This window comes from Terrapene carolina, unplaced genomic scaffold (genome assembly GCF_002925995.2).
Source record: "Terrapene carolina triunguis isolate 2854851 unplaced genomic scaffold, T_m_triunguis-2.0 Scaffold838, whole genome shotgun sequence".
NCBI lineage: Eukaryota > Metazoa > Chordata > Testudines > Emydidae > Terrapene > Terrapene triunguis.
The window spans coordinates 13,046,850-13,070,353 of record NW_020665189.1 but is presented as its reverse complement, the minus strand read 5'-3'; the positions used below and the strand labels follow the sequence as shown (position 1 = coordinate 13,070,353).

At 41.4% G+C, this 23,504-nt stretch overlaps 1 protein-coding gene across 2 annotated transcripts in view; it reads left to right on the top strand.

Moving 5' to 3' along the window:
* Nucleotides 1–23,504, top strand: part of TENM2 (teneurin transmembrane protein 2) — an 828,204-nt gene that overhangs the window by 114,327 nt on the left and 690,373 nt on the right. The gene's annotated exons all lie outside the window — the stretch shown is intronic.

The window sequence follows — 23,504 nt, the reverse complement described above, 5'->3', positions numbered from 1 at the left end:
AAATCTTTTTCCTAGCTTGTTGCTTTGACCATGTCACCCCTTTCATTGCATCCCACTACCAGCTCCTTGTCCTGTCATATCATACATAAACTACTTGTCTTTTTTCAAGGCCATTCATGGCCTATGCAAGCCTAGGTATCATCTCTCTGATTAGAGACGTTTAGGCAGAGTTGCTTTGTGGGAACTGGGCATTGGTTTGAGCTGAGACTACTGGGCAGGGTTTGCCTACATGCTATTCAATATTTCTTTTCCAGGACTTGTGAATACGTATTAATAAAACAAGTTACAGTTAGAATATCCCATACTGCTACTGATTTCTTCTCCATTAGGAAATGGATCTTCAAGACCCTCTTACTAGACATCTCTTACTGCTCGGTAGAGGGGTGACACTGATGTCAGAATGGGACACTAGAGTCAGCAGAAGGGATAACAATATTTTACGTTATGTCTGCACTTGTAGCTCAGAATCACACTCCTAATTTCCTGTAGACATACTTGTGCTAGCTCTCATTGAGCTAATGTGCTAAAAATAGTAGTGGACGCAGTGGGTATATTCTAGGTTGGCTAGCATATACCACTTCCCCTGATACTGTGGCAACACTATTATTTCTAGAGTGCTTGCTCAGATGAGAGCTAGTCCAAGCTGGGAATCACAGCTCTGATTCCTAGTGTAGGTATAGCTTAGAGCACCGTTTCGCAAATGTGGCCACCGTGGTTGCATGCGACCACCAGGGGTTTTCCTTGAGGCCACGACAGTTTCCTGGGCAGTGGGGGGGAGGGAAGCATCAGTCTCTCCCCTTCCTCCCTGTTGTGCCACCTCTGAGGCCTCTCTGTAGACACAGCTGTGGGACACAGCACTTAAGGAGCAAGGTGAGAAGGTGAGGTGGCGAGGCGAGCAGCGGGGCCTGGTGGAGCAGTAAGGAGGTGAGCGGTGAGCCAGCAGCGGGGAGGGTGTGGCTGCAAGCGGGGAAGTGAGGAGGCAGGCGGGGGGGCGGGTGAGGAGATGAGTGGCGAATGGGGGGGGGTGAGGAGGCAAGGAGTGGGGGGTTCTGGCGGAGGAGTAAGGAGGCGAGCGGCAGGCCAGCAGCAGGGTGACGAGGCGGGCAGGAGGGGTCTGGCTGCGAGCAAGGGAGTGAGGATGTGAGCGGTGAGCCACCTGCAAGTGGGAGTTCTTGTGGTAGGCAGTGGGGTGTCTGTGGCAGGGGAGTGAGGGGCAAGTGGTGGGTGAGAGGAGATGAGCGGCATGTGGGGGACTGAGGGACACAGGAGGAGAGCGGTGGACGCATGGGCAGCCCCCACTTTGGGGAGGCTAACTCCTGACTCCACCCCTTCTGCCCGCACTCCCCATTGGCAGCAGGAGCCCAAGACCCCCTGTACCTGGAGCCACAAGTCCCGTGTGCCGCGCCCTCCCCCCCACTCATGGCCAGAGGAGCCCCAAGACCCCACACCCACCTGCCTGGAGGAGCTCTGGCTGGCTGAAGCCTGGAGCGCCCCCGCCCCTCCATCCAGAGGAGCTCCCGGCCATCCAAACCCCTAATCTCCCCACACCTGCCCAGAGGAGCCCCAGGCCAGCTGCAGCCATGCCTCCCCTCTCCTCCCCAGCCCCAAGCCACCCAGATATGTTTTTCATTATTATTTGGACTTCTATGATGATAAAGCATTTTTAAATTTACTTCAGAATTGTTATATAGACAACCACTTTTACCAAAAAAGCAAAAGAAATAATAATAAAAAAGACAAAAAAGTGCAAAGCACCTTATTTGTGTTTCTGTTTCTGTTAGGTCCAGTAAAGAATAGAGATAACTCTGCATGATTTTTATTATTGAGTCTGCAAAAAAAACCCAAAACCTTACATAAATAAATTACAGTGATTTGGATGTATATATGTGCATATTTCTTTATTAACTTTAGGAAAAATAAATAATATTAGGAAAAAGTGAGCCCATCAAAAACCCAGTCACAAGTATACATAGTACATGAAAAGATGGGAGTTGCCTTACCAGGTGGGGGGGTCAGTCTAATGAGACAATTTAATTATTAGTAGAATACCAAGGGAGGAAAAATCACTTTTATAGTGGTAATGAGGGTGGCCCATTTCAAACAGTTAGCAAGAAGGTTTGAGTAACAGTAGGGGGAAATTAGTATGGTAAAATTAGGTTTTGTACTGACTCATCCACTCCCAGTCTTTTTTCAGGCCTAATTTGATGGTGTCCAGTTTGCAAATCAATTCCTGTTCTGCAGTTTCACATTGGAGTCTGTTTTTGTGAGAGTTTTCCCTGAGTGAAGGCCAACTGTGACTACAGGAATGGACGTTTTCCATTTCCTACATTTTCTTGTCTTCTTTTTCAAAATGAAAAACATAATTCCAAGCCAGAAGGGCCAAATCTTGTTCACTTCAGGAAGCCTGTTTGCATGAGTAATATGAGTGGGCTAGGCACTAACATATGTCAGTGCCAAAAACCTATTAAAGGTCCATTGAATTGTGTTTAAATAACCTAAGTTTATCCATAAAGTTTCTAATACTGAAGGCTTTACTCAAGCAGAGCTTCAAGGGATTTGTCAAAAATATAAATGGGCATTTTGCAAAAGTGAGAACAGCAATATCAGGCTCAAAGGGACAGATCTTCTGGGCAAATTCTGTGGCTGGCAATTATGAAAACAGTGGTGTTCGCCTTTAATAAAGGGAACCTTTATAGTAAATGTTTTCACATTGCACAATTTTTTTCAAGTAAAATAAATCCTAGGGTCAGATTCTGCCACCCTAACACACGTGACATTGTACCTGTTGAAACAGTGGCATTGCTTGTGAAGTAAGGTACTGATCAACATGAGGAAGGGCAGCAGAACCTGACCTTTTAAATGATTGTCTGTGTACCCTGTGCTCTCTGCCCCTTGTAGTGACTAGGCCTTATAGAGAGGTTTATGAGGTTGCTCTAACCTTTGTGTTAAGGACCCTGTCTGCTTTAGCTCAAGCACCTAGAGGCTCATGCTTTTAGATTGAGAGATCCCAAATTCAATCTGTGCTGCTAATGGCCCATCTTGAAGCATTGCATTACATCCACATCTTTAATTCAGTGTAATTCCTGACTTCTTAATTGTCATAAATATCAGATTGTCTACTGTTCAAAAAAAAAAATAAAAAAGACAAGCAGGTATAAGGAGGCTGTAACTGTGCCTCGGTGGGTCACAACTGAGGATTCCAAATTCAAGATGAACTGCTGAGAAATAGGGCAGATACACCCCAAGACTGGTGGCTAATCCCCAATAGGATATATCAAACCAGCAACAAAAGTAAACTTCTGTTTCACCACACTGGCTAACAAGAAGTCATAAAAGCAGTTTCCATGGGCATCCCAGTCCTTGTATTACTAGCGAAAACACTGAATTTAAAGGTGAGTGGTTCTTTACAACCAGTCTCATCAAATAAACGGTTCTTCTGATCCCAAAGGACCAGCCACACACCCAGGTTAACTTAGATCTTACCCCAAAATCACACTGTTACCAATCCTTTAGTATGTAAAATCTAAAGGTTTATTTCTAAAAATAAAGGAACATGAGAGTTAATATTGGTTAAAGGAATCAAATACAGTAATTGCAAAGTTCTTGGTTCAGGCTTGTAGTAGTGATGGAATAAACTGCTGGCTTAAATCAAGTCTCTGGCTGCTTCCAAATCATTGGGAGTGCATTTGTTTATTAGAATGCTCCTATTAGTATAGTCCATAATCCAGAGGTTTGGGCAAGAAAGAGGCTGGAGCAGGATAGAGGCCTTTTATAGTTTCTGCCATGTGGAGGGCATCCCATTTTTCTTACTGTGGAAAATTACAGCAACAAGATGGACTTTGGAGTCACATGGGCAAGTCCTATGTCCATGCATTTTGCCTAGTTACAGCAGGAAATTCCATTAAGTGTAGATGGGCGGCTCCCATGGTCCATTGTCAGTTAAGTTCTTTTCATGGGCCACTTAATTTGAAATAGTCCCTCCAAGATGTGCTGGCTAGCTACCTTATGGGCGGTACCCCAGGAGCAAACATTTGAAATCCAGGTATAGAGCCAATACTTATAACTTCAAATACAAAAATGATACATGCATACAGATAGCATAATCATAACCAGCAAAGCATAACCTTTTCATAGACGCCTCATTTGACAACCTTTGTACAAGATTTGCTGCAAATATATAACAGTGGTTGCAACAATGATCTATATGGTCATATTTTAGTCTGATAACGTCACAGAGGCATTAGGTATCAATAGGGCACTGCTGACACAGAAGGGAGGGACTTTCTGCGGATGAGATGACACTTGCTAGAATGTGCAGAATACCCCATAAACCTATCCTTGCTTGGCATCTGTGCCCTGTTGAAAATGAGACACTATCTTGGGAGTAGGCATAATGCCATCCAATTACAACAGCATGACTGTAGGCAAGAGACAATGTGAGAGCATCCTTTGTTTGCAAGAAGCCTGACATTCAGAAATGTTGAAAGGTTAGCAGTTGGATCCTTCCCACTAAGGTTAAGTGATTTTTCTCAATGTTGGATTAAAATTCAAGGTTGAAAGCCTAACTTGCATTTCTTCAGAAGATGGGTTGTAGGAACTGGTGAATCAGGGACAAATGATCCACAGGGAACTTTTTATAAATCTACTGCTGTGACTTGAGTGGAACTAGATAAAAAATGGGTTCAGCCATTTTCCTTAGACTGTTACTACTTAATAGAACCTTAAAATAGGATAAGCTATGGCAAATTTATGAATCTTTGTGGTAATTAGGTTTGAAGGGGAACGGGAGGAGGGGAATTTTGTGAGCTGCTGACAGCAGCTAAAACTCCTGAGACCTGTAAAGAATTGTATTTTTTATATAATCCCACAGATTGCTTGTGCTTTACACATGAAACAGACATGGCCCCTGTCCTAGTAATCTTATAATTTAAACAGAAGAAAGGTAGAAAAAGAAAAGAGGGAAATGAAGAAAAGAATTGTGATTAAATGGCAGCGTGACGTCGTCTTGTCGCTCCTTTTTTCTTTAAATAAGTAAACTATGACGTGATTAGAAGTCAGAAGTCCAGTGTTTAAAGTCCTCCTTCAAGAAGTGTATTTTGAAGAGGGAATTGAAAGAGGAATAGGTAAAGGCATGAAAGACTTGGTCAAAGAGAGGGTTGCAGGCATACAGGGCAGTGTGAAAAGAGGAGAGAGTGAAAGGTACAAAGGGAAAGTGGGAACAGATGAGCAGAGAGGTAGAAGAAGCTAGATTATCCTTGAAAGCAGGAACAAGGAATTACATGAGATGTAGAGCTATGGGAAGCCAGCAAAGGAATGAAAGATGAGGCATAACCAACACCTAGACATGGGGTTTTGTAGTAGGGGAATAAAGATTTTGGAGATACGACCATGCTTTAAGACTGTCAAATTTTATATAGTTAATTTGTTAAAATAGTGACACCGTTGTTTTTAAACTAAAACTGTTTGTTTAACTTGAACTTTAAAAGTGACTAATGCATCACAGCTAGTTATCACTTTTTGATTTATTTAGTGTGCAATATTCTGCACTGACAAACTGTTATGAGATTATTTCATACCTAGTAAATGCCTGTCCAGGAAACACTGTGCTCACCAGGGAAGCCATGCAGATTTCAAGGCTCAGTCAAATTGAACTGGGAGGGATGGGATACAAACTTGGAACCTTGCTGTAAGAAATATAGAAGCATAGGAATCAGGTCAATTCATCTAATCTAGACCCCCTCTCTCTGGCAATGACCAGCAGCAGACACTTCAGAGGAAGGTGCAGGAAACCCCATGGAGAGCATTTGGGGATTATTCTGTCCATAAAGAACAGTTCTTTCTAACCTGTCAGTGTGTGGCTGGTTTGTCCTTTGAAGCATGAAGATCTATATGCCTGGGGTTTTATCCCATCTAATATAACTGTGGGTGTCCATGTTATAGATAGGAATTTATTAAACTTTTTTAAAAATGTAAGTTCTTAGTGTGAATAATTTCCTGTGGCAATGAGTTTCCCAAGTTAATTACAATTTGTATAATTGTAGTGTGTGCATATATACACACACACACGTGTACATATGTGTGTGTGGAATTATATGAAATGAAAATATTTGAAGTTCTGTTTTCTTATTCATTATACATTTTACAATTACAATTAATTCCAAACTCATTAATATGAGAGTAGTGAAGATAAATCATTTCAGCATGCAGTGTCTTGCATTTTTGAACAAATATTTTAATCCTCTATCATACCCACCTGAACCCCATGGGTATTCAATCAGCGCAGCTTAAACATACTACCACAGCTTCACTACTCTTACACTAGTGCTGGTTCTCATAGAGCTAACTCAAGTATGTGTGTGAGAGCTGGGAATCGCATCCCTAGCTTGTAGTCTCGATTTAGCCAAAGTCTCTTTGAGTCTTGACCAACCTAATAACTTTGCCAGCTTTCTCTGTTCATCCCCCTTTCCGAATAATAAATATTTTGAACATACATCCTAGTACATTACTTTGGAGCAAAGCACTGTTAACTTTTTTGCTTTAGCCAGTCTTTTATTGATGACAGTATTTGACCTTTCACCTTTCTCAGTTAGCTGGTGAGTATCCAGGCTTGAGCTCTATATTACTCCTGGGGGAATTCTGCGCCAAAAAATGGAAAATTCTGCATATTTTATTTGTCAAAATACTGTAATGCAATATAATCGCACCAGTTTCACTTATTTTGGTAATTTATTTAAACTACCATACAGAAAAAAAATCACAATAGCTGTTCAGCATTTCCTAAACACATGGAAGTTAAGTTACAAATACTTGGTAACCAAGACCCTTGTTTATAATAAGGCTCCTTTACACCATTCTGGCAAGGTAAAGGACCCTTAATTGACTCAAAAAGAACGGGAGTACTTGTGGCACCTTAGAGACTAACAAATTTATTTGAGCATAAGCTTTCGTGGGCTACAGCCCACTTCTTCGCATGCATAGAATGGAACACACAGAAGATATTTATACATAAAGAGAACATGAAAAGATGGAAGTAGCCATACCAACTGTAAGAGGCCAATCAATTGAGATGAGCTATCATCAGCAGGAGAAAAAAAACCTTTGAAGTGATAATCAAGATGACCCATAGAAGGTGTGAGGATACTTAACATGGGGAAATAGATTCAATTAGTGTAATGATCCAACCATTCCCAGTCTCTGTTTAGACCTAAGTTAATTGTATCTAATTTGCATATTAATTCAAGTTCAGCAGTCTCTCTTTGGGGTCTGTTTTTGAAGTTTTTTTGTTGCAGAATTGCCACCTTCAAGTCTGTCACTGTGTGATTAGAGAGGTTGAAGTGTTCTCCCACTGGTTTTTGAACGTTATGATTCCTGATTTGTGTCCATTTATTCTTTTGCATAGAGACTGTCCAGTTTGGCCAATGTATATGGCAGAGGGCCATTGCTGGCACATGATGGCATATATCACGTTGGTAGATGTGCAGGTGAACGAGCCCCTGATAGAGTGGCTGATGTGGTTAGGTCCTATGATGGTGTCACTTGAATAGATATGTGGACAGAGTTGGCATCGGGCTTTGTTACAAGGATAGGTTCCTGGGTTAGTGTTTATGTTGTATGGTGTGCGGTTGCTGGTGAGTATTTGCTTCAGATTGGGGGGCTGTCTGTAAGCGAGGACTGGTCTGTCTCCCAAGATCTATGAGAGTGAGGGATCATCTTTCAGGATAGGTTGTAGATCTTTGATGATGCGCTGGAGAGGTTTTAGTTGGGGGCTGAAGGTGACGGCTAGTGGCGTTCTGTTATTTTCTTTGTTGGGCCTGTCCTGTAGTAGGTGACTTCTGGGTACTCTTCTGGCTCTGTCAATCTGTTTTTTCACTTCAGCAGGTGGATATTGTAGTTTAAAGAATGCTTGATAGAGATCTTGTAGGTGTTTGTCTCTGTCTGAGGGATTGGAGCAAATGCGGTTGTATCTTAGAACTTCGCTGTAGACAATGGATCGTGTGGTGTGTCCTGGATGGAAGCTGGAGGCATGTAGGTAAGTATAGAGGTCAGTAGGTTTCTGGTATAGAGTGGTGTTTATGTGACCATCGCTTATTAGCACAGTAGTGTCTAGGAAATGGACCGCTTGTGTGGATTGGTCTAAGCTGAGGTTGATGGTGGGATGGAAATTGTTAAGATCATGGTGGAATTCCTCAAGAGCTTCTTTTCCGTGGGTCCAGATGATGAATGTAGTCATCAATGTAGCGCAAGTAGAGTACGGGCGTTAGGGGACGAGAGCTAAGGAAGCGTTGTTCTAAGTCAGCCATAAAAATGTTGGCATACTGTGGGGCCATGCAGGTACCCAGAGCAGTGCCACTGACTTGAAGGTATATATTGTCCCCAAATGTGAAATAGTTGTGGGTGAGGACAAAGTCACAATGTTCAGCCACCAGGTTTGCCGTGATATTATCGGGGATACTATTCCTGATGGCTTGTAGTCCATCTTGTGTGGAATGTTGGTGTAGAGGGCTTCTACATCCATAGTGGCCAGGATGGTGTTTTCTGGAAGATCACTAATGGATTGTAGTTTCCTCAGGAAGTCAGTGGTATCTCGAAGATAGCTGGGAGTGCTCATAGCGTAGGGCTGAAGGAGAGAGTCCACATAGCCAGACAATCCTGTTGTTAGGGTGCCAATGCTTGAGATGATGGGGCGTCCAGGATTTCCAGGTTTTTGGATCTTGGGTAGCAAATAGAATACACCTGGTCGGGGTTCTAGGCATGTGTCTGTACAGATCTGTTCCTGTGCTTTTTCAGGGAGTTTCTTGAGCAGATGGTGTAGTTTATTTTGGTAATCATCAGTGGGATCAGAGGATAATGGCCTGTAGAATGTGGAGTTAGAGAGCTGCCTAGCAGCCTCTTGTTCATATTCCAACTTATTCATGATGACGACAGCACCTCCTTTGTCAGCCTTTTTGATTATGATGTCAGAGTTGTTCCTGAGGCTGTTGATGATGTTGTGTTCATCATGGTTGAGGTTATGGGGCAAGTGATGCTGCTTTTCCACAATTTCAGCCTGTGCACGTCGACGGAAGCAATCTATGTAGAAGTCCAGTCTGTTGTTTCGACCTTCAGGAGGAGTCCACGCAGAATCTTTCTTTTTGTAGTGCTGGTAGGGAGGATTCTGTGGGTTAGTATGTTGTTCAGAGGTGTGTTGGAAATATTCTTTGAGTCGGAGACAGCAAAAGTAGGATTCTAGGTCACTGCAGAACTGTATCATGTTCGTGGGCCTGGAGGGACAAAAAGAGAGGCCCCGAGATAGGACAGATTCTTCTGCCGGGCTAAGAGAATAGCTGGAAAGATTAACAATATTGTTGGGTGGGTTAAGGGAGCTACTGTTGTGGCTCCTTGTGACATGTAGCAGTTTAGACAGTTTAGTGTCCTTTTTCTTTTGTAGAGAAGCAAAGTTTGTGTTGTAAATGGCTTGTCTAGTTTTTGTAAAGCCTATCCATGAGGAAGTTTGTGTGGAAGGTTGGTTTTTCATGAAAGTATCCAGTTTTGAGAGCTCAGTCTTAATTTTTCCCTGTTTGCTGTATAGGATATTGATCAGGTGGTTTCGCAGTTTCTTTGAGAGTGTGTGGCACAATCTCTCAGCATAGTCTGTGTGATATGTAGATTGTAATGGATTTTTTACCTTTAGTCCTTTTGGTATGATGTCTATCTGTTTGCATTTGGAAAGGAAGATGATGTTTGTCTGTATCTGTACAAGTTTTTTCACGAAGTTGATGGATTTCCACTCCATATGGCTAAATGTGCCTTGCATAATGACAGGTTTCAGAGTACCAGCCGTGTTAGTCTGTACCCGAAAAAAGAACAGGAGTATTTGTGGCACCTTAATTGACTCAGAATGGGAACAATTAACTAACAATGAGAACAACTGTTTAGTTGTTACATTTCTGCTCTGCCTGGGGGACAGAACCTGCTTCACACAGCCCTAGGCCTCCAAGCCCAGTAAGCAGAAACAGGGAGGAGAGGGTCAGAGTGAGTCTCTCTCACTCATTTGCAGGCAGGCAGGTGCCCAGCCCCACCCCCTTAACATCTCTCCATGGACCCATGCAGGCCCAGCCTCCCTCCTCCTGCCTGCGGTGATCTGCTCTCTGCAGTAGGCTGCTTCCAGCAGATGCACCCCGTCTGCTGGAGAAGGGCCGTGTGTTCCTCACAGATTTCTTTGCTCACCCATTTTTCTGCGGGGGAGCCAAGAAATCTGCAGAAGGTATAAATTCTATGCCCCCCGCAGGATGCAGAATTCACCCAGGTGTAGACAGTCTATATACTGTATACTCATATTTATACTTTTTAAGCTCTCCATCTAATGAAACCTCAGGAAGAATTTCTTGGACAGCTTTTTATAGTATTATTTTCACAACTCCTTTCTCCAGTTTTATATTTTATTAATTTGAAAAGAGTGGTTTGTTTTCAAGTATTGCATTAAAGTGAGGGTAGTTTATGAAATACTCCTTCCATTGAAATTGTAACAGATTGAGGGGTTCTAGTATGATTCCAATTACATGTTTTGCATTTGACAATTTGGGGGACGAAAGAGAAATTAATAGGAGACAATATATAAAATTGATACGTCTGGCCTAAAGCCACAGCTGACAGAGATTTCAGAATCAAGAAGATGGCTTCTTCTAGCTGTTATGCCTCAAGATGACAGGAGAACATGGAGTGCATAATCAGTCTGTAGCATAACTCTCTGTGAATGTGTGTTTCTCTTTGCTGTAACCTTTTGGATACCTAAAAAACCCCAAAATAAATAAACCCTACAACCCTGCATGGTTAATACTAATAAAATACCTGGGCAAAATGACACGAGTTGGAGGTAGATTGCGAAGACTTCACTCTAAACAATATGTCCTTTGTGGGTTTAGGTCAAGCCACTGATGGTTTATTTTCTAATAGTTCTTCTGGGTATTTCATTTTTATTATTGTTTTCTTCCTTTGCAGAAGAAATAAGGCTATTTGCCAATCCTTGACCTTTGAGAACTTCTTCCCTCCACCCCCATATTTTTGTTTTTTTATGATATGCTGCAGTGCCTTGAACTCCAAAGTTGAATGCAATTCTAGATAATCTCTTCAGTGTTGTTTGACATTGGTGTGATGGCTCAAGTATGCTTTTTTTCCATATTGGAATGCTGCAACATGAAGACACAATATAATGTGGTGGCAAAAATTGAGACAATTTCAGCTTATAGAAATAAGTCTAAAGAAATCAGTATTAATTACATTACTCCACTGTGTGCTTATATATTTGCCTTTGGCTCAAGGAATACCTTTAAATACTTGAATTGCTTCAGATCATTAGGTGGTAAATTTGGACAGTATTTCAAATGTTTTTGCCTGCTTGTTTTATGTTAATTTCCTTGTGGTATGTGTATTTTCAATAGCATTTCATTTCCTTAGCATGAAAGAATTGTTTCTTGACAAACAAACTTTTCAAACAATTTTTAAATGTGATTTGAAGTTCCTAAAGTCTTGCTTGAGCTCTGCTGTTGATGTCTCAAAGGAGTAAAACATACGTGGCAACTCCTCCAAAAAGATTCTCTCAAAAGAACGTATTAAAGATGAAATATAAGGATTTTAGATCAAAAGGATAATGATTCTTTAAAATCTTTACTATGTGATAAATTATTCTGAAGGTATTATAAAAATGTACAAACTTGCACAAGGGAATAGCAGAGAAAGTTGGTAGTGACTTTGAAATTATTATAGACACAGAGCTAAAGACATACTGTACTTTCATAAGTTTGTTTGTTATAACCAGTAAACTAGAACTCTATAAATATGCACTTTAGACCTTTTTTGCTTGTCAGTCTGAGAAAAATATATAGAGAAAATCACATGTTGGGAGTCTTTATATAACTTAAAATATTTTGTGTTTTATCAGGAGATTAACATAGAAGTGAGATCAGAGGATAATAATACTGTAGTGACTTTCTTCAGAGGACAAATATTGTACTTTAGTGTCACTTAAATCTTGATATATGTATAAATGAGGCTCCAAGCACGGTGGTTAAAATTATATAATCAAGATTTCTCTAAAAATGAAGCTAACCTAGTAACATGTGTCATTATGGTCATAAGTGGTGCATTTCTAACAGTAGTTTTAACTAAAACTCTCCAGTTCAAAAATTGTGACCAACTTCAGCCATTTGATATAAGCACACAACTCCCACTGAGTTCTGTGACAACTAGGCACTCACAACCAAGGCCCATAATGTCTAATTTTATGATAATTTCTACCTCTCATTTTTATCTGAGCAATATCTGTAACTCACCATGCTTAAAATGTATTTCTGGATTCAATATATCATTTATATTGCTCAGTTATTTATTTTTGCATCTTTTCTCCATTTTGGTATATGTATTTACATTTATTTTAATGATGATTAGACATTTTGCAAGATGTTATGTATGAAACTATTTATTTTCAGGCATTATTTCTTTAATCATATTTATTATATTGAACTATAGAGCTGCAGGTCTTTCTACTCACAGGTACAATTGTGACCATATGAGAGAATCAGGAAAATAATAAATGTTGTAGTAAAATGTTTCCTTCGCTTATATATGTTACCCAAGTGTTTTGTAACGAAGTTGTGTACACAGTGCAGCCCTATATTGAGTTTTAATCCTCCACTCCCCTACCACACACACAGATTACTGATGAATGTTCTTACTCCACCTGTTTGTAGTTGTTCCTTAATGAAAGCATAATTTAGTTAGTTGATTGTCCAAATTATGCTTGTTTACCCACTAGGCTTTCATTATAATAATAAGCAGCTCTGTGGAAATTGCATTGCTGTCCATTTTGGCATGAATCTAAATTTGCATATAGTCAAATAGTACACCTAGGTTCAAAATAGAGTTAGCTAATTCTATGAATGAGAGTGTGATTTACAGTTAACAGGATTGGTGCATGCGAGGAGGGGCATAGCACAATTGGGGACCAAGTAGTGCCTGCTGACATAGTTAGGTTATAGGATGTGATAGACCAATGATTTGATCCAGTGTGGCAAATCTTACAGAACTAGGAACCTGGAAGTTTCAGAGTAGCAGCCGTGTTAGTCTGTATCCGCAAAAAGAACAGGAGTACTTGTGGCACCTTAGAGACTAACAAATTTATTTGAGCATAAGCTTTCGTGGGCTACAGCATCCGAAGAAGTGGGCTGTAGCCCACGAAAGCTTATGCTCAAATGAACCTGGAAGTGTGTGACCTTCTCAGCTTGTGCTCTTTTCCTATGGCCATTTGGGTATCTCTAATTTTCTAAGAAGGAGAGGGGCTTGCATACCAATATACATTGTTGTAATTTGTTTGATTACTGACTTGCTGTTGACATTTGAGAGGCATTTACATCTGTTCTATGTATGAAATTAATCCCTCACCCATCCCACAAAGCCCACGTGAACTCTATCCATACCCTGAACTGTGAGCTTCATGTGGTATGTTCAACAGGATTTCTTTTTCTTGGCAAACTTTTGGTAATAAATATTCTAATGAAAGATACAAAGACACACATGCCTACAACCCAGTTGAAAGAAGACAGTACAAATACAGTGAAACCTGTCTTAGCAGATCAGCCACAGCAGAAATAAACAGCAGGAAAGAAGAGAATTTAAATTGTAATCTGAATACCAGCTTTGTGAGGAAGGCTTATAAAACATATAAAGTAATAAAGTTGTAGTCTATGTCTTAGTGAGTTCTACTTTTTCAAGGTATGTTTTCCTTAAATAACTATGAAGAGAGTTGTTAACACCACTGGACTGTGTAAACTCTGTGTACAGCAGCCACAGTAAATGATGAGAAAGTTTTCCAAATCAGACAAATAACTATTCAAAATTTGTAATTGTGTTCAGTTTTTGAAACAATTGACCTAGGGTTAAAAACAAAAACCTTGACTCCCCAGATGTATAAAAATTTAATTTAATACATGTAATCCTTACTTATTTCTTTATTTAAAAGGTACTACTAAGAAACGTGTAGTAATTTATCCACAACAATTGCCACAATCCCTGGGCACCCATGTGTAAGTAATGTGTTGCAGTCATTAAAAAGTATTCCAAATGGTGATAGTCACTGTAGTATCTACAGCTGAATGTGCAGTCCTAACTCACATGTGTAGTCCTATTCAAGCCAATGCATCTACTTGCATGAGCAGCTACTCACCAACATGAGGAATGATTGCACAACTGGGCTCTTTATGAATACATTGTTTCTTATACTGTTGTGCTCTGGAAACACTTGATTTCAGTTAGTTTCTGAAATTCCACTGATTAAAATGACAAATGTCATTTTTCTACATAATACTTTTTATTATGACATCATTCAAAAGTGAAGTTCAGTAAGTGACTTGTGATAATATTGTACTAAGGTCATTAGGAAAGATTGATTCAATTAAGTAGGTTCATTTCAGTTGCTATTACTTTAAGTGATGCCATAATGTACTTGAGAAGCAGTCCTTAGTTAATAATGGCAAGATCACTGAGTACATTGAGGATGTGCTCAAGTACTCATTCATATTGTAGATCAGGTATCAGGAAGTAAAGGGTATCAACTAATCCATGGGTAGTTTATTTGTCTAAAAATAAATTTCAATGTCATCCACACATTTCTGTTTGGTAAGTCATATCAAGTGATGTAACCTGATATGATGCCATATAGTCACTAGGAGTCAAATTATTTCCCCCAATAAATTGGTTCTTTGGCCTAGAGCCATATAGGACTTGGAGGATGTAATCTGGTTTGTCTGTCTCTTCATCCACCCATTGTCTTGTCATAATTCCAGACTGTACGGTCTCTAGGGCAAGTGAATAACTTTGTTCTGCTCATTTTTATAGTGCCTAGCACAATGAGGCCATGAACCCTAATTGAAGCCTCTAGTTGCTTCTGCAATATAAACAACCAACAATATTCTCCACCTGAGCCAGGGTATGGAAAAACCGTATAGCCACCCTGTGGCTGCTGCTTCTGCCTTTGGACTATAGCAGAGGTGGGCAAACTACGGCCCGCGGGACCGTCCTGCCTGGCCCCTGAGCTCCCGGCTGGGGAGGCTAGCCCCCAGACCCTCCCTGCTGTTCCCCCTCCCCCACAGCCTCAGCTCGCCGTGCCACCAGCGCTCTGGGCAGCGGGTCTGCGAGCTCCTGCTGGGCAGTGCAGCGGCGTGGCTGGTTCTGGCCGGGCGGCGCGGCTGCCAGACACGCTGTTCTGAGCGGCATGGTAAGGGGGTGGGGAGGTTGGATAAGGGGCAGGTGGTCCCGCGGGGGCAGTCAGGAGATAAGGAGCAGGAGGGGTTGGATGGGCGGGGGGTTATGAGGGGGGCAGGAAGTGGGAGGGGGCAGGGGCCAGGTTGTTTGGGGAGGCACAGCCTTCCCTACCCGGCCCTCCATACAGTCTTGGAACCCCAATGTGGCCCTCCAGCCAAAAAGTTTGCCCACTCCTGGGCTATAGTATTGGTAACTAGCATTGTGCAGGGGCCTGGGCTAATGGATCTATGTAATTCATTTATCCACTAATTACTCAGTGGTCTTCTTCAATCCTCCACACTTTCTTGGAGAGAGCTACCCAGTGCTACAGCAAACGGTGGTGTGGAATCCACCTGTACAGTTTCTACTAGAGCGCAGTATGAATATATTGTCTATTTTATACTTGTGCTTAGAAGGGATGAGTTACTATTTTTGCTGCTATTGTTGGGATGACGTAATCATTGCCACATTTTTGCTAGTGGGTATTTGTAACCAATCTGTCATTTAGGATGTACAAATAAGAATGCAGAAGTGATTCATTGATGATGATTGCATTGTACAGGGAATAAGAGGAAAAGTGAAAATTTCACAGGGAAATTACAGGAAAAATGGCTGAGAATTTAAAGTGAAATACCGAATTTACAAGCATTTGACATAGTGACAGGATGACACAACCAGAAACCGTAACTGTAATCTGTTCAATCAGCATCTTTATATGTGATTCCCCCAACTTCTGCCTACCCCTCCCACCCCAGGAATTTGAAAGAATATTTTCCAGACTAACCTTATTCTGCAATTTGTGTGAGAGAAATTGAATTTATCTACTTGCAGTGCATATGTTTCTCATGTCAATCTGTTTAAAACTTAACTAAATGTAAAAAGACTGCCATTTGAGTGGATGGTATCACCTGGACTGCTTAGGGAAGATGCAAAAATTAATTGTCCTCAGTTTTATAAATGGTACTGTTCTTCCAGGCCACAGCATATGGTATCTGCGAGTATATGTGGACGATTCTTCAACATACTAATAAACAGCTCCAAGATAGGACGTCAGATTTGGTAAATCAATGTATTAGAAATATATTAGACCTAATCTTGATTAGGAAAATAGCAATCAAAGTCTTCAACTCCCTTTTCATTTGTGGAGACAGATGGCATATCTGTTCAACGGCAAATATCCAAAAAAAAAGTATCTTTCAAAATGTGGCAATCAGAATAATCTTGGAAAGGAACTATTAAACCTAATAAGCCATATGTTCAGTGAATTTACTCATTTTGTTCTGAGGTATAGAAATAAAATTCACCTTTCTGCCCTTTTGCAATAATTTAACAATTCCCTTATTATCTGCTAAACAATTAAAGTATTTAACAAAGCTCCGGATATGTAATATATTATCCAAATACAGCAACCAGTTTTTACATAGTTAAAATTTAAATGTATTTAGGTGAACAGTCTGTAGTTTACATTGTTTCTCTCTGTGGAGTTCATGCGTTTGAAGATCAGATCTACTGGCAGCTTTCTTGGTATACATAAAACAGATCTAAAATTATTTCAAATAGAAACTCTCTGAGGAATGTATCTTCTTTTTCATTCTGTTGTACTGGCACTGCAGATGTGCCAAACTGTTCGGCAGTATTATAAATGCATTAGTGAAACACTAACGTATTCTCCAACAAATATAGGGAGTTCAGGAGGTTTTCTATACCCATCTTGCACCTACTCATTTTATTTAATTCATGTAATTGGCATGCTGTTCTGCTTTTATAGCTTGTTAAAATGAGATGAGAAAATGGTTGGAGCTAATAGCTGCTGGAAAAACCCTTCCCAGCGTAGGTAGGCAGGACAGCTATTGCATTGCTTGCTTAAAGCATAAAACTTTTCCAGTGAACAGCTGTGATTTAAAGTGTGTGTGTAATTCATTTGTATATATATAGGAAAGCAGGTCTATTGTATATGGATATACAGAAATGACCCTGGTTTAAAAACAATTCTAGGTCCAGAAACAGCAAACTTTTCCTAATGTTTTCATAATACAAAGTTCCACACAAGCAGAGCCTCTATTCTGCTAATGCAAATGTTCACCTTGGTAGTTGGGCTGCAAGACTGAGTCTAAATGAGGAGAGGAGGGAAAGATGCTCAAGGTCTGGGGCGGTGCTGCAGTTGAGCTCTAGGTTCCTCTTCCCACTCCCTGCAGCATGTGTTCCTTCCCTTGGTGAGTGGGTAGACTATCCCGCTTGACGTGCACTCTCAGTGCCATTGGACTATGAAGCCAGGAGGGACTGGATGATTGGCTTATGCCTGCTGGGGCAGGTGGAAAAGAGTAGCTTCTACTTGCTCTTATTCCTGGGAAATAGCCATTTTGAGCTCTTTTGCTTATTGCCAGTCTAGCTCTATTCCTGCTGCACCCTTACCCATCCCTGTCTAATGAGCTAGATCTCTTATGATGCTGGGGCTAGGCTGATCCCAAAGCTGTGTTTGGAGTCGGAAAGGGATTTTTTTCTCTCATGCTGTCTGGCATCATAGAGGTCCAGTTTTGGGGGGTTACATTACATTGTTGTAACTTTGATAGGTTTAAAAGGGTCTGATGTGTGGTTCCTGTAACCTAATAGTCTAGTTGGGCATGGGCCCAGAGTGTGACATAGCACAGTGGGGGAATATTTCTCCATGACTCTCACAGCATCTGACTCCCTGCACCTCATTCTCCTACCCCTGGAATGGAGGAGGGGAGCAGGTTGGGGGGGACTCTGGTTTCAAGCCCAGACCACTGGGCACGGGTGAGGGTGTAGATGGAGCATTCCCCTCATATCTGCCTTCAGGTTTGTTGAACATAGGGCCATGGGTGAAATCCACACTGGAACAGTCCTCCTGGGTAGTTTGGGGGCAATGGTCCCCATTGGTAAAAAGTTGTAATAAAGTTGCATCTTCTGCATTTAATCATACCATTGTGGACATAGAAACAGTGATACATGTCGGCATCAAATAACTATTTAGTTGGGCTTTATTCTTCGTTGTTAAAGTAGGAGAAACTTTCCCATTTGAAAATTGTTACAGTCCATGTGATACTATTGTTGTAGGGCAGGCGTAGGCAATCTATGGCACAGGTGCCAAAGGCGGCACGCAAGCTGATTTTCAGTTGCACTCACACTGCCCGGGTCCTGGCCACCGGTCCGGGGGGCTCTGCAATTTAATTTAATTTTAAATGAAGCTTCTTAAACATTTTAAAAACCTTATTTACTTTACTTACAACAATAGTTTAGTTATATATTATAGACTTATAGAAAGAAACCTTCTAAAAATGTTAAAATGTATTACTGGCATGTGAAACCTTAAATTAGAGTGAATAAATGAAGACTCGGCACACCACTTCTGAAAGGTTGCCGACCCTTGTTGTAGGGTTTAGTTAAGAATTAGCTTGGTCCATGAGAACTTCTTGGGAAATGTAGTTTAAATTCCTTTTTTAAAGTCCTTTTTAAATTTTCAGATAATAAAATGGATCCCTACTGCACTTGTACATATTTGTGCAAATGGAGGAACAACATTTTAGAGGTACAATTGCTATATAACATACTTTGCAACTCCCTTCCCTTTTTCATTTCCCTTTAATTCTAGATATGTCCTACTTCCCATTGTCACCATATAAACTTACATCAAGAATGAGACTAAAGCTAACAGTGCTTAGTTAACTTCAAAACATATACGTGCACTAAGAGTATTTCCTTCACATATCTTTGCTTAAATGCTGCCAACACTTCAGTTTAAGCCAGGGAGTCATATGGAGATTCTTTCTTGGGTGGGAGGGAGGATGGGAAAGAAATCACGTTCTCTTTTGTACCATTATTACCCACTTTAAATATATTAAAACCTTCAATTATAGTTTGTGCACAATTAATTCTTTTTAGCTGTGGTTTAAAGTATCCTAGGTTTGCCTGTCATTGCTATTTAGCGTGCATCACACTTGATAGCTCTTATTTGTTATGAAAGGAAAAAGTAGCTCATACATAACCCTCTTTGAATGGATTTGTCTTATGTAGCAGGTGAATCCTGCTTCCAACAGCAACTTGTGCTTTTCATCCCCCATATCAGGTGATGTATAAATGCCAGTGATAGTCTATTTGAGGAACTGCAGAAAATGAAACCCAATAAAACTGTTTTAGGTTTCAGCTTCATTTGAAAATGTATAAGATCAGATATAGTTTACTGGGAATTTCATAATTGCCAATGCACCCACCTCTTCCCCTGGACCTCCCAACAACATAGAAGGATTTCAATTACAATAAAAACAGTAATTGTATTGAGAGATTGTATGAGGAGACAGATATGGTATATTATATCATATTAGGAGATGCAGACTGTATGCCTAGCACAGAGAACTTAAATTCCCTCCTTACTTTCATAAGGCAATTTGAATATGTCACCAAATTTCTGTTTTGATACCTTCTAATACATTCAAATTAGCACTGTGCAAACCTTCGTCACGCAAATAAAGACACACTAGTGAAAATGTCAGTCCAAAATTCTAAGCCAAGTTGGTGCAAACTATGAGTGAGCCCTGCCAAACCAAAGCCTCACTGTTCTGTGTTCAACTAAGCCTTGCAAAATCATAGGGATATATTTAAGCCCTAATTTAAGTGAGTTCTGCTAGTACATAAGCTTCCTTTTTATTTATGTTTTGGCAAACTAGGTGGCCCTGATTTTCTTGTGTAATCTTGAAATCACACCTTTTGGGGTTATACTCTCTAAACAAAGAGTTTGGTCATGATTTTTTTTTAGTCTATTGGGCATAAAAATGGAACATGTGATGGGGTGTAGGTGTAACATCAGATCTTCAAAACATAAGGATAAATGTGAACTACATGCAAGTACGTGGGGTCCTAAATGTGGCCTGTGGCCTCTATATTTATGAGCCTGTAGCTTTGTTCACACAATCAATTGCATGAACAGTTTTGTAGACGCTGTTTGTGCATGTCATGCAGTTCATAGAATTTACTTCTGCAAATTCCTTTTTGGGGGTGTTTATTTTATCATTTCTGCATGCAGATGAGTTGCGCATGAACAAATATAGACCATGATGTGAAAGTATGCTCTCTCACTTATTAGTGTTTTAAAATCATCTAATTTCTTCTCGTGCTCTTATTTTTGTAAGGCATCGTATCTTCATCTATGAACACCTGCAGTTTTTCAACTTCATAAATTCTCTAAGTGGTTATTGTGAAAGACTCCTGGTGTACCTCATTTGCACTCAAACTTGTATTGGTTTTGCTAGTGGGTGACCTTCATTGCTTAGTTCAATCATATCTATAGGCATACTGGCCTAATTCATCTACAATATTGTCTTTCTACCTATACGCCGACATCCTCTGGCAAAAAATACTACTACATCACCCTGCCCTCTTAAGGTACAATAATACCCAATAATATTTTCTAGGACTAGAAAAAGTGCCTACACTGTAAAAAATGAGCTGGATCAATATACACATCCACCAAATGATCTTATTAAATGGCTTCTTGCATCTTCCTCCAAAGCATCTCTTATTGGCCACTATTGAAGTCGTCTTCCTCCCACTCTGAGCCATTTGTGACCTACCAAATAAAAAGCCTAACAGTCACCTCTTCCCCCATTTATTCCTTCCCACTGTCTCCAAAATATGTTGTAAATGACCCATTGTTCTGTTTTCAAGTGCCTCAGAGATGTAATCCTGGCCAACTCAGTTCCTGACTTGACTGAGTTATTGGCAGGAGTAAAACAGGACAAGTCTGACTCTTGTGTGGAATGAGGCATAGAAATAAACTTGGTACTTTTGGGGGGGGGAGTAGCAGTATATTTTCTCTTTAATTTTTATTTCTAGAAAATAACTTCAACTCTTCTCCGCAGTTTACTCTGCTGCCTCTAGGTCACTGGTTCTCAAACTTTTTTTTCCGCAGACCACTTGAAAATTGCTGAGGGTCTCGGCGGACCACTTAATGATCTTTCCAAATGTTGTCTGTACCATTAGCTAACTACTGTAAAGCGCTTTGGATAAAAGCACTATATTAAAAAAAAAAACCAACATAATAATAATTTTTTTTGTTCTACAAATAAAAGCACACAACTCATATTTTAATATCAGTATTCTTACCTTTCTAATGCGATGGATGTGCCCTCTCTCCCCCACCGCAGCAGCCCCCGAGCTGGGGCTGGGAAGGAGCGGGGAGTCTTTCCCTCTCTTCCTCCTCCGTGGCAGCCACAGAGCTGAAGCTGGGAAGGAGGGTCGTCTCTCCCCGGCAGCCCTGGAGCTGGGGAAAGTTGCCTCTTTTTCTCTGGCCGCCGCAGCCCTGCACGTCCCAAATTCCCCACACCCCCTCTTCTCACCCTACTGCCCCCTACCTCCTAATGCCCCCAAGGCCCCGCCTCACCTTACATGTGCATTTTCTCCAGGGTCCAGACACCTAATTAGTGGAGCCACGCCTGAGCGGCTCCACTAATTAGGTGGGTGGCCCTTTGTTTTCTTGTGTGCAGCCGACCAGGCGCACATCTGAGAGGGAACTATCTGCTGACCACCTGAATGGAACTCCGTTTGAGACCACAATTTGAGAACCTCTGCTTTAGGTGATGCATGATCATTCTGTTGGTAGTCCACATCATGGTTTGCTTTGGGCTAAGGTGCCATATTTGACTCAATAACATTTTTTTTTCTATCTCCAGAGCAGGAAGTGTATCATACTATCTGTCCGTAATGCCCTTAAAGTATTGCTGGTGCTGCCAGAAATCAGTTAATGCATCTGTATGAACGGTAGCTGGAAAATAGAGGCAGAAATACCCTATTTATTTTAGTTGTCTTTGAGTCCTAGTTCCACCACAAAATCCAAGTGAACTTTATTTCTGGAAGAGGTTATGGAAGGTATAGCTTAAAATTTTCAAAAGCACCTACATCACATTTGAAAATGGGTCTGAGGAGCGTAAGTCTTATTGAAAATTGAGGGCCTAAGTCATTTTGGCATTCCTGAAAAATTTACCCTTGATCTATTCAGTGACGAATGAAAATAGTTCAGGCCTCTTCCCATACAATCAGCGGATTCAGTGTGTGAAGAGCTATTTTTGAAAAGGTGTTCCTAATTGTTTTTATCTTGGATTTATTTTCAGAATATTGCCAATTTAATCTCTGCAGTTTGATCACTGTCATATATAATGTGCCATCTGAGTCCTTCACCAATTGTAAGCACTTAAGAAGTATCTTTATTACACTATGAATTTTGAAACAATAGCGACATAAAGTCAGTTTGTGATGCGGCATACTGTCATTCTGCCATCTCCTAGATGGCCATTGCCATCTTTAACTAGTATCAGACACTTGAGTACTAAGAGGTTTGCAAGCTGTCTGAGGCAAAGTAAGCGAAACATACAGAGGCCTACTATGGATCATTGTGCCAGCCAGAGTGACCACAGTTGATGACATTGCAGTAGGCTCTGTGTAGTGAAGTTCCCAGATCTGCCTCAATACTGTTAATCCACAGATCTCTGAGGAGGGCCCCTGTGGGTGGGGTCGGATAGGGTAGGGTCATGATGTGCACTCTTTTGTGCTAGGGTTACCATCCGTCCGGGTTTCCCCGGACATGTCCGGCTTTTGGGTCTTTAAATAGCCGTCCGGGGGGAATTTGTAAAAAGCTAAAAATGTCCGGGATTTCCCCCCGGACGGCTATTTAAAGACCCAAAAGTGGCTGACAGGGCAGCCGCGCCGGATTGAGCCGCTCACTTGGGGCCGCTCCGGCAGCAAAAGCCCCTCCCCCGCTTCCCCCTCCCTCCCCTGCAGCTTCAGCACGCCGGTAGCAAAACGGGAGCAGGAGCTGTTTGTGCCGCTACAGTTCTGAGGGTGGCCTGTCAGGGGGCAGGGGTGTGGAGAGGGATTGGGGCAGTCAGGGGACAGGGAGGGTTAGATGGGTTGGAGGTTCGGGGGGGGGGCAGTCAGGGAACAGGCAGCGGTTGGATAGGCGTGGGAGTCCCGGGGATCTGGCGGGGGCAGTGGTGTGGATAGGAGTCAGAACAGTCAGGGGACAGGTAGGGTGGGGGGGTCTCAGGAGGGGGCAGTTGGGGACAAAGATAAGGGAGGCTTAGATAAGGGGTGGGGTCCCGGGGGGTGATTAGGGGCAGGGGTCCCGGGAAGGGGCGATCAGGGGACAAGGAGCAGGGAGGGTTGGATGGGTTGGGGGTTCTGTGGGGGGCAGTCAGAGGGGCGGGAATTGGGAGGGAGTGGCT